This window comes from Haemaphysalis longicornis, unplaced genomic scaffold (genome assembly GCF_048455015.1).
Source record: "Haemaphysalis longicornis isolate Haplotype H1 unplaced genomic scaffold, Haemaphysalis longicornis Haplotype H1 scaffold_6, whole genome shotgun sequence".
Taxonomy (NCBI): domain Eukaryota; kingdom Metazoa; phylum Arthropoda; class Arachnida; order Ixodida; family Ixodidae; genus Haemaphysalis; species Haemaphysalis longicornis.
In genome coordinates this window covers 160023481-160040746 of record NW_027526407.1, presented here as the reverse complement: position 1 = coordinate 160040746, position 17266 = coordinate 160023481, and positions in this window count along the sequence as shown.

The following is a 17266-nucleotide window of genomic DNA, read 5'->3' as shown; positions in this document are numbered from 1 at the left end:
TTTGCCATGTAATTTGTAAACGGAAAACCGGGCAGTAAGAGCTTTTTTGTCAAAAAACACAATTTGCGCACCCATAAGCCCGTTTTGATCCTACGCAATCCGGTTCCAAAACTACCCATCATTCCCATTGAAGCGTAAGCGCCGCTGCCATGTTCGCGTTGACACTAGCGCCAGTTTCCCCTCTAGTTATTTGTATGAAACTCTATGGTTGATAGGGCTTAATGAATAGTTATTTGCCCTGAATGGAATCGCAGCGCACACCATCGACAGTCGTTGTGCGCCACCATGTAGCGGATATACATAATCGTTAGCCTCTTCAAGAAGACTAGTGTGATACTTTTAGCCTCGAGGAAGATGGTAACAAGACATCTTTGTGGCCACGTGTCGTTTTTCCACACATCAAGGAGTCGGGAACGAATTCCCCAACTAGTGTCTTCTTTTATGTTTGCTGTATTTTCTAGTCATTTATGTTCTTACCGTACCACTTGCAATGGGGCTAAGAAAAGGGGTGTACCTTTTAACTTTTACGCCACCGTGCAATGGTACACCTAGGGCGAGAAAGGCCTCTTATATGAGAACAAATCAATGCTTCTCGCCGTGCCTAAGCGGCAAGTTTGTCGATTGTAGGTAATCGGCCAGTCAATTCCGCAACATCCAACATATACGAGTGCCATTCTCTGCAGTTCCCACGCATTGTGGTTTCGGATAACCTGCAAGGTTGTACAGAACAAATGGACCTCTTATAAGATTTACTAAGCGTACTAAACAAGCATGTAGAAATGTTTCCTCCGTGTTGGGTTGTGCATGTACCTTATTGGAGAGCTGCGAAGGCTTGCAGAAATGGTAATATTGTTATTCCGTTGTAATATTTGGCAGACTTGTGCTGTAACCTCGTATGCAGTACCAGATACCATCGCAAGCACGAAGAACCAAACAATACACTCTTCCTCATTCTCCAAATGGTAATTGTACTGCGTTTTTCGATATCATATTGCCTTGAGTTTTTTTCATTGTTTGTTTCGAATTGTCACATCCCTCATACGTGTTTAAATTTGTCGTATTGGCAATATATATCAGCTGAAATTTAGCACTTGGGCACGTCAACTCTTTTCCTCAATGACCATTTTTTGCGCTATATGAAGTTATGGTCAATATGGTGGGGTTGATCCCTGGACGTGGTAATAACTGAGTCATCATAGACGTTCTTAAACTTCTTCGCACGTTTATATTGCGCAAGATAAATAAAGGCGCGTTTAAAGCTAAGGTGAAGTCGTGCAGCTTTCTTAAGAAGGCAAGTATTCACCGTCCTAGGAGAGCGCGTTCCACCGTGCTCACAGATTGACCTTGAAGTGAAAATGTAATATCGTGTGATTTGCCCCAGCTCCATTTCCGGACCACCACAGCAAATGCGGCAGGTACCGACGTGCCACCTGTTTCCACATAAATATTCAGTAAATTATAAATCCTGCGAAATGGAGACAAAACCGCTGTCTCATCTGTATCAACGTTTCTCATTATACGGTGTCATCGTTATGTTCAGCCATTGTAGGTGGCAAGAATGGAAGAGTGGTGCGTAGCGTGCACAACGTACGTAGCGAAAGCAGTGAGCGACCGGGCTCTTTCCGAGTTCTAGTTTTATAATAAAGCCTAGCTTAGCTGAGCAGGAGTCTATTTATTAGAACTGAGCTTCACGTCTTCTTGGTCCTAAAGTCTTCATCACAGACCTTGTAATTTTATCACTGCAAAACCGCTGCAGGAAGTTTTCACACGCGGAGGAAGATCACCCTAATTATCTAGTGGAAACAACCCTCAGCCCATCTTTTAATCGGCACCGTGCACGCTCAACTCACAACACCTTATCTGTAATAATTGTCTCCTCTACATCACGTTGGTGTAAAACTAATCCAGGCTCTACACCACTCGGATGATGGAATTCACACTCTTATAGCTACCACAAGCGATAAGTTGTTAATGCAAATATTCCCAATGGCGCGAATGATAGAGCTCAGGCCACCGCCCAGGAATTCCTATTTCATAAAGACTAAGCACGGCCACATGCTCGCCGCACTTCACAAAACATCAGCATGTGTGCTAGTCAAGCTACCACCATTCCGGCTGGCATGTGGCCTTTAGGCTTGTAGACTTGGCCTGCTTCTCATTACAGGCAACGTCCATCACAATCACCATGCTCCTACCCAGATATTGGGCCATACAGTGTCCAATGTATATTCAGTGATACAGCCTAGGTGGTAGTACGTGACAGTGTGACGTAAGGCGAAGTTGTTGATCTCCACCACAAATGGTAAAGATCGCAGGTAAAAAACATATTTTATTTTAGGGCGACACACGCGAATTTTGCCATAAAGGTTTTGGGCAGACATCTGTTTTTTTTGGGCTGATGCTGTTGTGGTTGGAGGCAATAGCTGCGGGCGTACCCTTTGCCGAAGTGTACTTTGTGTACCTGTGTGCCCCCTCGGAGACCGCGTTTGCACAGCTCACAGTGATGGTCGAGTGCGTCTTCTGTAGTCCGTCCCTCGACGCCGTGTTGGTCCCATTTCTTGATTGGGACTTGGACTTGCACCTGGACCTCCCTTTGAAATCGCCCCTCTGTCTCGCAGCTGGCCTGCAGTGCCTTATGTATGAGGGAGTGCCGTCTCTGCTCGTCCTACCCCTCTCCTGGTGCTAATTTTCACCATATCCAGCCGGACGGAGTACAGGGAAGATAGACGTTTGTGTCTTTCTGAGTTTTACGATACTGCCATCATCTTCTCCAGGCTTTGCTTGATCCTGGTCGTGAACTTTTGTTTCTAGGGCTCTTTTCTTGTACTTAAAGGGGTGCGGAAATACCTTCCGCCGATGCATGGATGTACGTGTAACCAAATAAAGCAATGTATTAGCTATCTTCTCCAACAAGAATTTTGTTAAAGCGATGAGTATTAGCTGAGAAATCGTAAATCAAAAACCGCGCATTATCGTCGCACCGCGTTTCCTCCTCCTTTAAACTTACTCTCCGCTTTTGACGGCGCGCCAGCCTTCCCTCCCGTGATGCTGCACTCCGCGGCGGTGACGTACTTCCGCTATTGCGCTGCTCACACTGCCGTCCGCTCAAGGCTGGAAAAGCAAACTAAAACCTAACCGCATGTGTGCGGCGGCCTGGCCTTGCCCTTTCGCGGTGTGCGTTGCTGTCATATTTTGCGGTGGTGGTAATTCCTGCCGGCGGCATGTGAAAGAGACATTTTAAACCGATACAGAACCCGTGCACAAAATGCTTTATTCATGTGACCAGTTCAGCTTGGGGCGACGCGTGGTGGAGAGCGGCAACGTTGGCAAAACATGCTCCGGCACGCTGCCGGCGCGGCTCTGAACTTTGTAGCGCTGGAGCTAGCGCCATTTCTTTGACAATCTCAAACATGATTTGTTGCCTTGGCAACAAGGCACAAACCGCCCCAGAAGTCAGTTACGGTTGCGTGATCCGGGTTCAGCTCGGGGCCCCATCTCGCGACATGTGGGCACTGCAGGCGTACCACTCACTCTCATTGAGAAGTCCGAGATGCGTTTGACATTACAGGAGGCGATGGTGTGGTGTGTTGTGGACGCCTTTGTTTCGCTATGAAATGCGTCGTTGTGCTTCTGCGGGTGGATAGTGCTTCCCATGATCTGGATTATCTTTCTCGAGCTACGTACGACTCAACCTCGCATGGGGTATGTGCAGTGTGCGTGGCTAAAAGCCATCTCGGCTTGCGAGCCAGATTTAAGTGACTTGCTGTTCGTCCCCGCAAACCGCGCGCGAGGTGAGTGCCGAATTTCCGACCGGCAGGAGCAGGCAATCCATCGTCTGTCAATCGCGGTTCAGACTTGCAACGCATGTTGTGACGTTGTGTTCGTTCGAAACGCGTCTCTGGTTTGTTTTGAAGTTGAATAAAATGTATCCGTCAAACTCGGCCATTCGGCTCAGGGCGTTCTCTGCGATTGCACGAAAGACGTGCCACGGGGCTTCAACGCTTTCTTTAAGGAACGTACTCAGGTAAGAGAATATCTATGCTGTGTTATGGCCGTGTTGCATGCAATACGAACGGTTAAGCGTTTGTTTACACATCTTTCGTTTGTCGTAAAATGTCCAAGCACTCCGGCGCTCCGCTGGCAGATCAGCCGGCGAGCCGACGCTGAGCAGACGACTCATCTTTTTCCCGGAAGTGCGTGAAAAATCCGCCCAATAGCAGGATGTCTAGCTCATGACGAACATATGGGAATCGATGATGTAGACATGTGAAGAAGGCGGCGTCCAGAAACACGAAGGGAAGGGTGAGAAAAAAACGACATACTTTGCAAGAAAAGTGTGAGCTTTCCGCTGCGCAAAAAAGAGTAATACTTGGCACAGATGACGTTGACGGCCCAATCTAACGATTGCGCTACTTCATTTAGTGTGCTCAAAACGCCTTTCAGGGCCCCTCTAAATTACATAAACAAAATTGCCAAATTGCAGGGTAACAAATCGTTCGGTAACGAAGAAACAAAAACAGATGTCAACCAAAATAATACAGCAACAGCAGCCCTAATTCCACGGATATTAAATCTCCGCCAGCAAAAGATGGGCCGTACCGCACGAAGCCGAGATGGCAAACAGTGAGTCACGGTCACTTCACGACACCAAAGTATACATGGCCTAGATGTTGAAACAATGCAGCGAAGACTATGTAGCGAAGCGCAATGTGCAAACCTCTACAATACGATTGACACGTTCGTACATAGAAACGTAACAAAATCTGCGTACGCTAAGTGCACCAGAAAACGCTAGCACCAAATAAGGAATGGGAGGTCTAAAAGGCTCCGTAAAGGCTACGAAACCGTACGCTAGACTGTCAAAAGTATAATCGATGATAAAGCAGAAAGAGAACTAACCGCATGGCTTGTAAAAACAGTGACATCATCTGCAATTAAACTGCAGTGGGTACAAAAACAAGAGAGACAACTGGGAACTCTTTCTAAACAACAAAGTGGTAAATAAAGCCCACAAAATTGCCTGCAGGAATCCGTAGGGATAGCAAAGATGACCTTTTACAAAGCTTTCTGACCACTAAAAGGGATCAGGAAGCACGCGAAGGACCCGGTCACGACGCTGGTTAGAAGAAATATCCCAACTCTCCAAGACGATACCGGAATTGAAACATTAGAACACGCAATCATCGCATTTAAACATGGAAGATAGGGAAAACACAGCAGTCTCTTCGCACTTGACCTCGCAGTAGGCCAAAATAAAAAAAATAGTTTCAATACCCCACTTAAGAGGGTCAAGAAGATTGCGGACAAATATCATTTGAAAACAGTAGGCGATTTTAATGCTAACCACGCGGGCTGGGGATACGACAGATACCAACAGGGGTCGTACTTTATCGATGGACGCTCAAAACCTCGGCCTCAGTCTTAAAACTGAGTCCAGATTTCCAATGAGGACGCGCAACAGCGGCAGCAAACACTCGACACCAGAACCAACGTTTCCCAAAATCTTGAGAGAGAAGTTCGGTCGGGCTAACCCACACAAAAATCTCGGAAGCGACCACTACATAGCTCAAATTACAATAAAAACAGGACCTCCTAAAAAGCGAAAATCCAGAGACATCCGCATAACGGAATGAGACAAGCATAGACAGAATAGATATGCAAGAAAAGATGCAGAAAGAGAGCACGGCGCTACCCTAAAGGATATCCACGAATGGATCAAACGAAACACGAGGACTCGAGGACAGCCACGAAAATAATACGACAAGAAGCAGAGTTGTAGCAAGCAGACTCCCGACTCTTACACATGTGGGAGGTAAGAACAGCCTACAAAGAAGACTGGGCTCCAAAAACACAACAGAAGCCTCAGAAAAAAATAGCAGCGATAAAGAAGCAAACACAAGAACATGCAAACAAACCCTCAAAACACAACTGGCACGACATATGCAACAGAATGGGCTCGCCGATCAGCAAATTTTAAGGCACGGGATAATTCCAGAAGGCAGCAAATCACAGCAAGGAGAAAACCTAAATAATATTCACCGGTAAAAATGCATGGAAGAGGACCTAATTAAGGGCATACGAGAGAAATATTTTGACGGAACGCATCAACTGAACATTGACGACGGAAAAAACATCAGCGCGTGTACTATTCGGGCTACCAGTATTGCAGTCGCCAAGTGGCATTTCAGCTAATAGAATTGGCCTGCTTCTGACCCCAGTTAAATATCCAAGACAACCTTCCAAGCTTCTACACAGATTTTGGGTGATACAGCGTCCTAAGTAAATGTAGCGATATAGCCTAAGTTGTAGTATGTGACACTGTGAAGTAAGCAGAAGTCGTTGGTCTCAACCACAAACGGTAAAGATCACAGGTAAAAAATTATACATTTCGTTTGAAAGCGACACCTGCGAATTTTGCCCTAAACGTTTCGTAGACATCTGCTTTTGCATTGGCCCGATGCTCATGTGGGAGGCCGCTAGAGCTGCCCGCGTAACACATGCGGGAGTGTAGTTTGTGCGCCTGTGTACCACCCAGGGAGACGGCGTAGGCCAGCTCACTATGTTGGTAGAGTGCGTATTCTGCCAACAGTCTTTGGACGCTGCGATGTTCGTGTTTCTTGATTGACACTTGGACGTGGTGCTGGACTTCGGCTTGTAGTCGCCACTCTGTCTCGAAGCCGACCTAGAGTTCCTCATGTGCCAGGGAGTGGAGTCTCTGCTGGTTCTACCACTCTCCAGGTGCCGGAAAATCCCAAGGCGTGCAAAACCTCCCACTGGACAAACCAATTTCGGACAGTGAGGTCAGGGCGTCCATCCAGAACTCAAGCCGAAATCGGCGCCCGGCCTGGACGGCATCACGAATAAGATCATTACAAACATGAGCCACGCCTGTATAGAAGCACTCACCAAATTCTTCAATCAAGTTTTTAACAGAGGCCAACTCTCAAAAAACATGGAAGACAGCCAACTTAGTAATGATTCTGAAATCTGCAAAAAAAAGTTCGATCTTAAAACCCATAGGCTGATCTCGCGCACATCATGTCTCGGAACGCTCTTCGAGCACGTGATCCTTAACAGACTCAACAAAGCCATGGATTCAAACGCCCTCAACTCAGACACAATGAGTGGCTTTAGAGCAAGAATGTCGATGCGGGATATACGGCTACAAATACAGAAGCGATCATAAACGGAGAACGAGCATCTATCTTGGACACAAGAGCCCTCTTAGGACTCGAAACCACCAAAGCATTCAACGGGGTCAGCCGTGATGCAATAACAAATTCCATCGATACACTTTGGCTCTGTGGAAATGCCTTCAACTATGTAGCAAATTTTCTGAAGTACAGAACTGCGAAGATAAAAATTTCAGAAATCGAATCGAAGGAATTCGACACGAAGATTAGAAGAACACCGCAGGGCTCGGTGTTAACACTTTTTCCTTTAAACACGGCAATAATAGGAACCTAATTTAATTGAGAACCTCAACCACATCATAAATGCCGATGTGCTCGCATTGTGGGCGAACACTTTTTCTTTTAAACACGGCAATGATAGGAACCTGAATTAATTGAGAACCTCAACCACACCATAAATGCCGATGTGCTCGCATTGTGGGCGGCAGGAGGCAGCGATGGGCGCATACAGAGCACCTTACAAGAAGCCATAAACAAGGTTGTGGAGTTATTATCTTCGTGGGGTGTGGAATTTTTACAAAAGAACATGGGATAATCACGCTCACCCTACAGAACAGACACATTGCGAATGTCACTGCTACCAAAACATTAAGCCCCAGAATAATAGAAAATGGTCCAAACACTAACGCGGTCAGTTCCGCTTAGAGAGACGTAAACCACACCATCAGGCTCACACCAAGGTAACCGATCGACACCACGGCTTCAAAGAAGGCGTACAATAGAACTCATACAAGCATACATATTATCAAGATTTGAGTACACGAGTCCCTTCCCGACCCTGAAAACTGAAAAACAGACCAAGCTAAACAACCTGAATAAAAAGGCGTAGAGATAGGCATTAGGAACACCAATCAGCACCTCAAATTAGAAGCTGAAGGCTCTTAAACAACACAACGCGCTGGATGAGATAATAGAAACACAAATACCACATTACTAGTGACTCTCGAGGAGCAAAACAGGCAGATACATTTTAGACCGAGTACATATCAGAATTAAACACAGAGCAGGAACCGAAACAAGAAATCGACCCCAGAATCAGAGAAAAATTCATCATATCCAGCATCCGAAGAAAAATGCACCCAAGTTACAAACAAGAAAGAAGACAGGAGAGATCGAAAGCTCTCCACAAGAAATATGCTAAACTAGAAGGTACCCTATACAGAAGTACGACCCGACAACAAAGGCCTAAAAAATCTACATCTGTATTTGTGGACAATACGGGATCTATTATGACAGCCTGCACGGGTTTGACCAAATACCCACAGATCGAAAAGGAGGCGAGTATATTCCTCGTCATGGCCAGCGGAAATGCAAAGAGAATAAATAGCTATTCGAAAACAGCAATCCTAAACTTCTCAGGAGGTTGCATCGCGACAATAGCATACATTTTTGTAATGGTAAACCAGTTTTGTAACATTGGCTTGGCCAGGTGGATAGGATCAGCTGAAGAGATGAAAGAAGACGCGGGTGCTGGGATCTCTGGAAAATATGAAGAAGAAGCTGGATGTGTGCTCGCGCCGGGCTCAACGGTGCTTAACTTGCCCGTGCCTTCGGAGCCTGCGCTCCTGCCTGAATAAATCCCTCCCGGACGCTACAGTTTGGTGGAGGGTGCGGGGTACGTAGCGACAGCGTAACTCCAAGACTTGCGCCGAAGCTGACGTGTTGGGGGCCTACCACCAGCGCGCCATACCATGTCTCCACCTGCGGGCAGCCGTCTTCCCAACCACCCGTCCATGACCAGCTGTTATCCCCAACAAGAACCACGAAAATTGTCTTGGAACGCTCGGGAAGCCGTTGAAGAACGGCTTTTCCACTACACATAGGTGAGACGATACAATCACTGGGATACCCCTGCTAAGCTCGCCAACGTCGTGTTTTGCCTGTATGAAACAGCGCTCACTTGGTACGAAAGTAACGAAAACAAGCTCACCACTTGGGAACGCTTCGTCGAAGAAATGTCCGGTCGCTTCGGAGACCCCTCCGCAAAAAAGATAAGAGCCGAACTAGGGCTGCTTCAGCGGGCACAAGTACCTGGCGAGTCGTGCAGCTCCTACATCGCCGAAATACTGAAGCACCACCTAGTCTTGAAAACGCAAATGTCGGAGGAAGGCTAGGTAAGTCACATCTTCAAAAGAGTCCCAGAATACGTCAATCATTTTCTGATACGGAGAGAGAAACTTGAGCCGGCAGCGGACATCGTGCAGCGATTCGACACATTCAAGGCAGTGAAGCTCTGCCGCATTGCGCCAAACTGTGGTCGCTTGGCTAATGTGGCTACCTTCGCGAGTGTAGACGACCGCCCACCGTCTCACGTGGCCGACACTACCCGCGGTTTCGTGCGCGAACAACTGTTGCGACACCGAGAATATCAAGAGAATGCCGATCGTGGCCGTAAGCGCGAAGACTCATTTAAAAAGAGGTGACAACTAATGCTCTTCAGCCCTCCAACACTGTTATCAATGACCGAAACTGCCTCCGGGATTGAGAGTCCTAGGCAGTATGCTAGCCCTGCATCCGTGGGATATTGTCCTCCCAATAACTTACCACTACCATTATGCTCGACGTTTTTGCGGCGCGATGATGCCTACCTCCCGGAGCCTATCCGCGAGGACCCTGTTTGCTACTTTTGTGGCATTACCGGGCACATCTCCCACTACTGCCGTCGCCGACGGCAGGCGACAAGGTACGAACCAGCACGCAGGTTCCACCGCTCGGAGGATGACGATTCACGCTGCAATGGTCACTGGCCGAGAATCTCTGTTCCTAGACGAGAGCGGCCCGTACGCCATAACTCACACGCTTCGGGCCGGAGTGTTACAGCTCCCACCTTCTGCCGGCGACGTTCGCCTTCGGCTCGTCGCAGGTCGCCGCCACCGGAAGACTAAACTGCGCCACAAATGGAGGTGACGTCACGGGTGAAACGACGTCTAGAATTCATCTCACCGGACTGCCTTCTACGGATTTACCTTCGGCCATCCTCATGGTAAAAAACGATCTTTAAATTATGGTTCATAATGCTCGAACAACTGCCTTAGTAGATACAGGTGCAACAGTGTCTGTCATGAGTGTTCATTTTAAAAACAGCCTTGGACGTAGAAATATGTTCACCTGGGTTAAGGTGGTTACATTTCTTGGTTTGGGTGGTGAGTTGCTGCACCCTCTTGGACTATGCTCAGTGAATATCTTCTTTGATGGCCAGGTATTCAGAGCGGAGTTTACTGTGCTCCTGCTGACTACACCTGACCTCATCGTGGGAATCGACTGGTGCTACGGTTGAATGTACAAGTGGAGAAATTTCTATAGACGCACATCCTTATCTGCACTTGTTCAAAAGTCTGCTACCCACCAGACAGCACCGGACACATTTTGCGTGTTCGAGGACACCATCATGCCGGCTCGATGTGCCAAATTTGTCCCAACATGGTCCTCCGGAGCCCCAGATTGTGACATTGACGCTTCAGTGGAGCCCATTCTATCAAATTGTGCCAAGAAAATCATCATCGTTCCTGGCGTGGTTGTTACCGTTGTCTATTGTGACTCCACGTTGTGGACTGTCAACTACTTTAGTGAGCCGGCTTTTTGCCACGAGGTCTCAAACTTGCCGACGAGATTCTGTATGCGTCCCCTTCAATACCAGTTTTGAACTTCTAGCTGAACGCATTCGTTATTACCTGCCCAATGGACTCCTCCAAGTTGCTACACATGATTAGCGAGTCACTCCAAATAAATGAACCCTGTGTCCTAGCCGATATTCTCTCCAAGCATGCAACTGTTTTCGACTTCTGTCACAAGCACCTGCACTTTCCAATTCCGCCAAATTGCACTCACCATTCAATCCATACTGAAGAATCCGGACCAATTCGCCAGAAGCCTTCCCGCGTTTCCCACAACTGTGATGGCTAATCCACGACAAAGTACGGGAAATGCTAAGAAATGGCGTTATTCGAGAACCATGCAGTTCGTGGGCAGCGCCTGTCATACTCGTCAAGAAAATACAGGTCACGGAGATTTTGCGTCGACTGACGACGCCTCAATGCTGTAACTAAGAAAGATGTCTACCCGTTACCGTGAATTGACGACGCCAATGATTGTCTTCATTCAGCATCCTATTTTTCCTTCGTTGACTTGAGTTTTGAGTTTGGGATTCTTTTGTAGAAATGGCACATAAACTTGTGATCAGAATATTTGCAATTCCATGGACCCTATTTATTAAGAAAAAACTGCTTTCGTAACGCCTGACGGATTTGTGTATTTCTCCGTAATGCCCTTTTGACTTTGCAATGCTCCGGCCACCTTCGAGCATTATATTGGCAGCGTTGTGCGCGGCTTCAAATGGAAAATTTGCATGTGCTACCTCAACGATGTTGTAATTTTTGGCCGAACAATCCGTGAGCACAACAGTCACTTGGTTACTGTCTTGGAATGCTTGCCAAAGGCTGGTTTAGTCCTAACTTCAAAGAAGTACCGATTCGGGGATCGCCTAACGGTTGTGCTAGGCCTCTTGGTCGATAAGGACGGCGTCCGACCAAACCCACGGAAAATCCAAGCAATGAAAGCAATGAGTGATTTCAAAAAGCCGCATTCTGTGAAAGAGCTACGTATTTTTCTTGGCCTCTGCTGTTATTTTGGGGGGTTCATGCCTGCATTGGCAGACACAGTCTGTCCTTTGACATCACTACTACACAAAAATGTTCCATACACGTGGAATTTTGAATGTGACGCCGCGTTTCGCCAGCTGAAGATCTTTTTAACGTTGGGGCCTATATTTCAAAAATTTGGCCCTTTGGCTCCTACAGAAGTTCCTACCGAGACCATATGGTATAGGAATTGGGGCCGTGCTAAATCAACGCCATGGTCCGAATGAACATGTTATTGCCTACGCCAGTCAGGCAATAAATGGGTGAGAAAAAACTTCCCAGTTACAGATCCGGAGTGTTTCGCTTTCGTCTTCGCCACGCAAAGATTCTACTCCTATCTGTATGGGCAGGCGTTTACCATCGCAACTGATCACCATTCGCTATGATTGCTCGTCGACGTTCGGGATGGTTGCGGCCGCCTTGCACGTTGGGCCCCGCGTCTACAAGTGTATACCTTCACCGTGTCGAGAAGAGCAGCTGTAAGCATGCGGGGTGGAGTGCCTTTCTCGCCTGCCACTGGAAGCAACGACCTGTGATGACAACAGTTTCGACGACTGTCTTGCTTCTTTATCAAGACTATTGCCCGATCTCTCCACCTCTAAGATACAACAGCATCGGGACAAGAGTGTACAGCCTTGTTCAAAAACGCCAGTGCCGACAGGAGTGATAGCCGCTATTGCGTTCGCCATGGCCCACTATACCAAAAGAACTACTCTGCACTTGGATCCAGCGTTTTGCTTGTGGCACGCAAAGCCTTTGCAACCGCTTTTAAATTTCTTGCACTACGATCTTACGTGTGGACATATGATATTCGCCCGTACACTTCACCGCGCCAAACAACGTTTTTACTGGCCAAATATGCGCAAAACCACAGAAAATTATCTGGCAACTTGTATACAATGCAGCGGCACAAGCTACCCACTGCCACTCCGGCATGAAGGCGTCACCTTCTGGATCTGCCAACTGACACCTTTTAAAAGGTCGGCATCAATTTACTGGGACCCTTTCCGCGCTCAGCGAAGGCTAATCGTTGGAATATTGTGTGTGTCGATTACCTTTGACATTACTATTTGACTGCTGGGCTACCAACTGCTACTGCTGCTGGAGTGCCCCTGTTCCTGCTCCGCAATATGCCTCTTTGTCATGGAGCTGCCCGCGTTTTCATAAGTGACCGTGGCCGTCTGTTTAAAGCAGACGTCGTTGAGGAGCTCCTTCACGTCTGTCAAGTGCAGTTACCAAAATTACTTGATCGACTCACTTGAATCAATTCGGAATCGTGCCGCTAGATTTATTTCCTCACAGTACAACCCCGCCTTAAGTATTACCAGTCATAAACAATCTCTTAACCTGCCCCCCCTCGAAATCCACCGAAACGTTACTCGGCTATGCCTCTTGCACAAAATATATTATAATTTCCCCTCACAACGCAGTACAGTTCTTCTCCCTCCTGCCCGTTCATCGCGCTGCGTTTTTACTCATTAGGTTTGCAGCGCCTGCATGGGTCAACTAACGCTTTTAACAAATCCTTTTTAGCTGAAGCAATAGAAAGTTGGAATAACCTACCCGAGACCAAAGTCAAGAAACGTAACTCCTCAGTGTTCAGGCCGTTAATCACAAATCCTTTCAGTTGTTAAGTTCGGGCTCCTCTCTTCCGTTGGTGTGCGGTCGTTCGCCAGGGCTGACGAGCTGACGGGAGCCGAAGGAATGCCGAAAAAGCGCGTGGCGTGGAGGCCGGCTCGCCAGGGCTTACACAAGAATGCTAGGCTGGGATTACAGCAGCTCTTCCCACGAGTCCAGCGGTGGACGACGCCGTTCCTCAGCGGATTAGCAACGACTTTCTCGTTGTGCCGGCGAGCGCGCGGGGACAACTGTAGGGCGTCGAAGCGAGGACACTGGAATGTTGTCCGCGCGGGGACTGCGCTAGGCGTTCGGCTTTGGCCTTGTGTATGTGCTGCCCGCGTGGCGAAATGGTTTGACCACTCCGCGTGGTCAGTGACTCTATGTCTATGAGTGCTATGAGTGCATGAGAGTGAGTGTTGGGTAACGTGACCGTGGGTGGGGACATGTGTGGGATTGATTGGTTCATGTAGGCAATCAATGGCTCATATTAATTATTTTGAAAGGAGTCTTCGCTCCTTATTGTTATTGTTACAGTTCCTTTAGGTACATATTTATATATATTTGCTGTGTTGCTGCCCTTTCTTTATGAATATGCCTCGCTTCTACGCCTGTACCATTGACCATCATCTGCCGTGGAATTTCTGTACTTGCTCCCCCCCTAATGTAATGCCCCGCAAGGGGCTCTTAAGGGTATAATAAATGATGATGATACCATTCTCAAACGAATGGTCCAGATAACGAATGGATTTGCCCGGCTGTGGGGCAGCACTACAGCTGCAATTGTGCGGCTGCCTGCTGGCGCTTAGAAATGCGAAGCGTCAACTTTAAGCCGTCAAGTGGTGCATGCCTGGACACATGCTGTTGTGTTCTACGCAACAAAGCAGCCACAATCCTTGCGTTGTCACGGTGCGATAAGCTATTTCAAGGGTTCAAGGTGGAATCTTTATTTGACTACCTAAATCTATTCAATAGTGGTAAATATATTGCTCACTACCAGGGAGTCTCCTCAGAGCTACCTAATAAATGCGTTACACCGAGCCAGCGGGCTTCGCTTGTACGCTTTCGACATAATTGACTATGTGCGAAATTTTCTCCGTCGAAGCAGATTAGTCCGATTCGCACAAGATAACACCCATCAAAGGGCCTGACGATCGGCTAGCACTGACGATTGTCTGCTGTTGTGATCGCCTCGGAATTTGGAGGCAGCCGATTGAAGACACAAGCATTCGCGTTTGCAATGAAGTAGCTACGCTCTGGCTTATAAAAGCAACAGTCCCAGGCGACGGGGCCGCGTTACCATCCGCCTTCTCCGCTAAGACGGCTTTTTTACAATTTCTGCCGGCACAAGAAATTGGGATTTTAGACAAAATTGCTAAAGCTCTGGCCACGAAGAAAAACATTGATAGAGCTTTTAAAGTAAGAACACATGGAGCGAGCTGTACACTTGTGGTGCAGGATCTCAGTTTTTCCTGTGTTCTAAATAACACCGATAATATGAATAAGCTGCGAGCACAAAGTTGGCTGTGGCTTAAGTTTTACTTGCATAAGCTATGCAGAATTACGGTGTTTCTATTAAAGCTTAAGTAGGCGGAAATCGGTACACTCGTGTACCGACTGTGCGAAAATGCTTTTTCTCATCCAGATACCAAACACTTACAAAAGTCAAGTAATAATTTGAAGTTTCACCAAGTCATTCTGCAGGCTTACGAGCGGTATATGCCGCAGAAACGTTAGTTTCGCTTTGAGAGTTCTGTTATTGGTATAACCCAAATACTTTACACCCTATTTTTTAAACAAAACAACAATTGATGTTAACCCTGTTCCCAACATTACACTGTCGAAACCTGTACTAGAGGCTAATTAAAAACCGTTAGCTGTGTGTTTTAAGGTAAAGTTGACTCTTTTTTTTTCAGGCAGTCGCGGAGTTGTAAAACACCACATACCATACCGTAAAACACAATACCGCAAAGTTCGAGCCGGTAGTTTTTTAGCACAGAATGGCTAAATTGTTTTTTGCATTTTACAACATATACGCAGAACCTTTTTCTTTACAACACGTTTAAATCATGTGTCTGTTTCACGAGAGATCCGCAGCAAAATATACAATTAAGTTTTTACTTGGCGTGGACAGACAATGCGGTACTATAAGCAAAAAGCACGCGAAGATGGGTGTAACATAGTGAAGCAATCATTTGGCTCTGTTTCAGTGATTTTCAGAAGCAAACTAGCCCTTTTTCAAGAATTGATTGTAATCAAATTTACATTAAACCAACCACCAAAATTTTTAGAATTTTCTTGAAGATTTCGCAAGGCAAGTGCATAAACGGTGCGCCTGGAAACAAGCAGCGAGAAATCATTGTAAAGATAAAATTTCGCCGTTTTAGGACTAGCTGAACCAATATTACAAATTAAAACTAAGGTGTGACAAGAGAGATTATTTCAGAGAGCCACAATAAAGACTGATAACATTCCCTCCGCGCTGATGCAACTGACCCTACTTTAGCTCAAGCCGGAAGGGAGCATTTAACCCAAGTTTGAGGTATTCTGCGGAATCCGTAACAGCATATTTTGGCTAAAGTATATTCCGGTTTACAGTTTTAAACACTTTCTTAAAGTCTTGAAATGACCCCAGTATACCTTAGTTCTCTTCTATTATGCTTTCATGGCTAACCAACGACTTTTCCAGCAACAACTGCGTACCCGCACTGGAGATAAACCCGTATTAAAGATAACTTTGTAACTCTTGGTTTATTACAAAAGCAGTCGTCACTGTCGGTATTTTTAATAATATTTTGTTACACACAATTCATACATTACACGGCGGTGGTATGAAAGGTACTTTTTTCCCCTTTTATAAAGGAAAACGCCGCATTCGCTTCATATAGACTATCTGTACAGTGGCAAGGTTCTCGTACTTAATTCAAACTAAACACAATAACGCGTTTATATGCGCAATATGTTTGCATATATCATTAATATGAATGTTATCCAGCCATGATGATTTCAGGAGGCTTTAGCAATTTACTCTGCAAAGGATATGGGCTCTGTGAAAAACTTATATATGCGGACTACAACACACAATTCGGTGGCGTATTATGAATTTCACACTAAATCGTTTGCTTTTTTTGCCAGTAAAGACCTTTTTATAATGATTGTATAGGCAGCAAGTATCGAAAACAAACTTGCATTAAATCACGTTTTGTATTCCACGCGTTCGTTTCATCGTACCTGATTCATTAAGGACAAAGTTTTAGTGATATTGAGACTCAACACATTTAGTTTTTCTGTGCTCAGTGTTCTCTTCGGCAAAAAATTAAGCGCGATAGCTATTTCTTTAGCCATACGAAATTTTTCACGTAGCCCTGCGCTATCAGAGGACCTACCTTTCCCGTAGCCTAATATTTGTAATAAAAGCTACACTACACCACCTTGGGCGCTCTTCGTGGGGTGACGAGTTTTTACCTTTAAAGCTAGAGCTCAAACCACACCCTCATCCACAGAAGCCCGGCACGGAGCAGCGGCCGGATGGTGGGGAGAGATGCGGGGTAGGAGACAGATAGGCCTATTTTTGTATAAAACCAGAGTGGACCAAAACACGCACAAAGGAAGTACAAAGCAATGACTAAAAACTGCTGTACACTGGCGCGGACTAGAAAAGCTGGTCTTAAAATAAAGTGTAATATCGAGATTGGTGAATCTAAACATGTAAAACAAAACAAAAAAATCTCCACATGAGCAAGAAAAGTTTAAAAAGCCAAAGTGATAAGGCAACTAGATAGACACTAGCAACAGTTAAGGTCAATGCAGATATACAAT